This window comes from Plecotus auritus, assembly GCF_963455305.1.
Source record: "Plecotus auritus genome assembly, chromosome: 6".
In the NCBI taxonomy this organism is placed as follows: Eukaryota; Metazoa; Chordata; class Mammalia; order Chiroptera; family Vespertilionidae; genus Plecotus; species Plecotus auritus.
The window spans coordinates 18,506,011-18,510,552 of NC_137773.1; the positions used below are offsets into that span (position 1 = coordinate 18,506,011).

A 4,542-nucleotide genomic window follows, 5' to 3' on the forward strand; every position below is an offset into this window, starting at 1 on the left:
GCTAGGCTGGACATGCCCTGGAGTCCTCCTGTGGTCCCTTTCCGGCTGGCTAACCTCCCATGTCCCTCCCCAGCCCCAATTGTGCACCGGTGGGGTTCCTTGGCCTGCACCCTCTCACAATCTGGGACCCCTCAGGGGATGTCAGAGAGCCGGTTTCGGCCCAATCCCGCAGGCCAGGCCGAGTGACCCCACTGGTGCATGAATTCATACACCAGGCCTCTAGTTGACATATAATAATGCCATATTTCAGCTCCTCAATAGCTGTGGCTGTGGGCTACCATCTTGGACAGCATAACATAGGACATTTTCATCATTTGAAAGCTTAATTTGAAAGGGATTGAAAGCTTAATTTGAAAGGGATCTTTCAGATCTCTCTAGCTCTACCTGCCATTTAACCTAGGATTCTGTATAAAATCCCTAACAGAGTCTAAAAACTTGATGAAGGGAAAACAATGATGTTTAAGGTCTTCTGAGAGAAGTTTGTCAAAGTGGTTAAGACCCCAGGTTTGAGGGTTTGAGCTTCATTCAAACCCTTGTTCTTCTATGTCCTAGAGACCAAAGATCCTGTGTAATATTGGCATATCACCTCAACTCTGAGGCTTGGTTTCCTCACTGCCCATGGCCTAGCCAGTCTCTCTCCACTTCCTTCTTCCCTAGTAATAGAACCCAATATATTTCAGTGGTTAACACAGACCCCTTGATTTCAGAAGGGCGGACCCCACTACAGATCCAGGACAAGCAGTGCTGTATGATGAGATGTTGGGAGAACTCTGCTGGAGAGGAATTCCCTCCCCAAATAAAAAGACAATACCTTGCGAGGACAAAATTTTGCATCTCTTCTTGCCCGCTGTGTGAACATAATGGCTGGAGCTACGGCAGCCCTCTTGCAGCCATGAGGCGCCAAGCATTCGGATGAACGCCAGCATACTAAGTTTGGAAGAACAGAAGAGAACACCGGTCTCTGAATGGCACCATTGAATAGACACACACATCTTTACTGTTTTATGTAACAAAAATGAAACTCTATGTAAGCTTCCATAAGCTCTGTTTACAGTTACCTATATTCAAATTGATATTTCACCTTCTATCAGTGGTTTGGCTGTTTTAACCAAAAACCTCAAAGAAAGGAAGTTTTAAAGATAGAATTTTATTTCTACCTCAGGTAAAAGAGATCTGAGGTGGACAGTCAAGCAGAGGTACAGCTCAATAGTCATGAGGCCTCTGACTGCTCTCTTTCTACTCCCCCATTCTAGCACTGGGCTTCCAGCCTCGAACTCACTTCATGTTCCAAGAAGGCTACAGGAGTGCCAGCTATCACAACGGCATTCCAGACAGCAGGAGGGAGGAAAAGGGAAAAACAAATGTGCACCCTTTCATGAGTTAGCTTCATGTAGCAGCCAGTCTGAAAAGTGCCACACAACTTCTCCGCTCATCATTTTCAGCTCCTCTGTCAAAGCAGTCACATGGCATTCCTGGTTGCAAAGCAACCTGGGAATGTAGTCTTTGAATGGGGAGTCATTGCCACCCCAATAAAAATCAGAGTGAGTTCTGGTCTTTAAGAATAAGAAAAGAATGGTTCTCAGATGACAACTGTTGTAAGACAAAAAGAGCTGATACAAGTAAAATGTTTGGCCTGGTGCATGATATATCGTAAACCCTGGATGAAAGTTGAGAGTAGGCTGAGAAGTAAAATATCTTCACTTCTGAGTGATCATATAACTGGTTGGTCTGTGCTGCATACCTTAGTCATTTGTGGCCCATCTTTGTTTTTCTCCCATATTCTTCTACTACCTATGCTATTGTTATTTTCTTTACATCATCTCAACTTTCATTTCTTTATTTACTTATTTTTAATCCTCACCCAAGGATATTTTTTCCATTGACTTTTTTTATTAGAGAGAGTGGAAGGGAGACGGAGAGACAGAGAGAAACACTGATGTGAGAGAGACACATGGATTGGTTGGCTCCCACATGCCCCCAGCCAGGGCTGGGAGCCTGCAACTGAACTACGTGCCCTTGCCCAGAATCGAACCCAGGACCCTTCAGTCCACAGGCCAATGCTCTAACTGAGCCAAACCAGTTAGGGCTCAACTTGGCTTTTAAACTTAAATTTAAGTATATTATTCCCATAAATAGAAAAACCAATATTTTTCTAATAAAATAAAAAGTACAACTATTAAAATTAAATATTCACTTTGGATATTACCTAAAACCATCTCACCTGCCACATTTTAGACCACATTTCTTTATTGAATGCTCTGGAATAAATGAGTTCAGTGATTGATTGCCTCCAGTTTGCTTTGGTCATGAATCAATCTTGGCTGCTATTTATATGCTTCATCTAACATTGTAAGATGGAGATTATTCCTTAAATATCATTAGTAATTAGCAAAACTGGCATTTTCTTTCGGTTCAACCAACCTTTAATGAGAATTGATGGCGAGAAGAACATGGTTATGGGACTTAACAGAAGGCTGACACATTCAGCAGCTTTGCTTTGCTGGGTTTTTTTGTTGTTGTTGTTTTTTTTGGGGGGGGTTGTTTGTTTGTTTTGTGATCAAATCAAAGGGTAGATTTATTGTCTGTCCCTGTTACACAATGAGGTGAAAATGTCTCAATACAGAACTTCCTAAGCCTTGTCTCTGTGTTGGCTTCCCACCGCCCTGGCAGCCCCAGGACAGGCGCAGGCCCACGGACACAGGACAAGAGAAGCCAAGTCCTGCTGGTTCACTTTTTACAATGATTCGTTCCACAGGCTTTGGGCACTTCTTGCTTTTCCTTTCCCAGCATCTTCCTCTTTTCAAACTCCTTGTAGATGGTTTTCCCAGCTGCGCTCTGAAGGGCAGAGGTGTTCTCCTCCGCCCCACCTTTTCCTCCCGCAATCATGGCACTGGCATGGCCCATTCTCCTGACAGGAGGAGCAGTCAAGCCAGCAATGAGGACTCCACAGGCTTGGCCTTGGGACCTGAATTACGTTGCTTCAAAAATTCAGCCGCATTTTCTTGGGCATTCCCATCAATTTCACTAACCAGGATGATGCCTTCTGTGGCCGGATCGTTCAGAAAGACATCCAGACAGTCAATAAAATCTGTCCCGGGACCCCCGCCCTCCCCCCCACCCCCAGCCCCATGCCCTTGCACAAAGACTGCCCCAGTCCCATGTGCATTGCTTGGTGAACCGCTTCATAGGTCAGGGTGCCAGACCTGGACATGATACCGATTCTCCCTTTCCTGAGATATGGCCAGGTCTGATGCCAATTTCACATTCTCCCAGACTGATGACACCGGGGCGGTTGAGCCAGATCAGCCTGGTGTTTCCCTGGCGCAGGATTCTGTGCTTGACCCGCACCATGTCCTGCTGGGGGATCCGTTCCACCCTCCTTGACGGTGTTCAGGACCGGCAGGCCCAGGTGCGTCTTGCCTCCTTTCCCTCCTCCAACAAGCTTGGTGCCGTGTTCCAGTGCCTGCTGGCTCTGAACGGGGCCCTGATTCCCCGTGAAGCCCTGACAAATAGCCTTTGTGCTGTTATCCACGTACAGAGGGAAGCGGTATAGGAACCAGGCCGAACTCCATTCTGTTGCGAGAGGAAGGGGCGAGGCAGGAGGCAGGCGGCCGGAGCCATGGTCACGGTAACAGCGGCATGGGCTCCAGCAGCTTTCCTTCTCTCTTTTCTTTCAAGATCCAGACAGAATCCTACTAAGAGATAACTATTAAACACAGCATCAGCTTCCGGGTCTCTTTCTGATCTCTCATTGATCTGTGTTTAACTTTCGCTGTCAAACTTCTTGCCCTGACATTCACTGTTCCCTTGTCGCCTCCCTGGCATGTTCAAGCCTCCATGATTCCTCACCTACTAAGGCTTCGCCCCAGGCAACCACTAAGCCTATCATGAGGATACAGTAAGACCACACAGTGCGAGTTCTTGGAAAATGAGACGTTCTCTACAATTTAAGATGATATCATCTAAGCCAACCGCCTGCGTGCTGAAGTGGTTCCCAGCATGGGCTCCACAGCCAGAGTACCTAGCTCATCGCCATCTATACGCTGTGTGACCTGGGAGAATTTACTGTACCTCTCTGTGCCTCCGTTTCCTCCTTTGTAAGATGAGGATGCCACACAAGGTCATGTGAAGATGCGATGGGTCGGTACACATACAGCTGCTCTGGTAGAACCTTTGAAATGATGGCTCTCAGAACATCTCAACCATCATCTTTATTATCTCCTCGTGATATGTAAGTAGGTCAGGAATCCACCCACATTGCCTTCCGGTGTGCCAGAAAAATGGTTTCTTTATCCATCTCCCTAACAGACCTGCCCTTTCACACACCAGGGTAGCGGGAAACAAGGGAGCAAAAAAATGACAAAACCCAGCTATAATCTACTCCCGCAGGCCTAGACCCACACAATCATTCCTTAGCGAAAGCTCGCTCTCTTTAGGTATAAATGTTCGGTCAGATGTTCACTCCCTCCCGCTCTTCTCTGAGACGTGTCCTGGGACTACGGGAGTGGATTTATGTAAACTCACTCAGGGTGGAGAATCTAG

At 46.7% G+C, this 4,542-nt stretch overlaps 1 pseudogene across 1 annotated transcript; it reads right to left on the reverse strand.

Annotated features, from left to right (window-relative positions):
* Positions 1 to 2,727: 2,727 nt before the first annotated feature.
* Positions 2,728 to 3,621, reverse strand: LOC308250655 (succinate--CoA ligase [ADP/GDP-forming] subunit alpha, mitochondrial-like; annotated as a pseudogene). Its single transcript has one exon. The product of its transcript is annotated as a succinate--CoA ligase [ADP/GDP-forming] subunit alpha, mitochondrial-like (transcript).
* Positions 3,622 to 4,542: the final 921 nt, after the last annotated feature.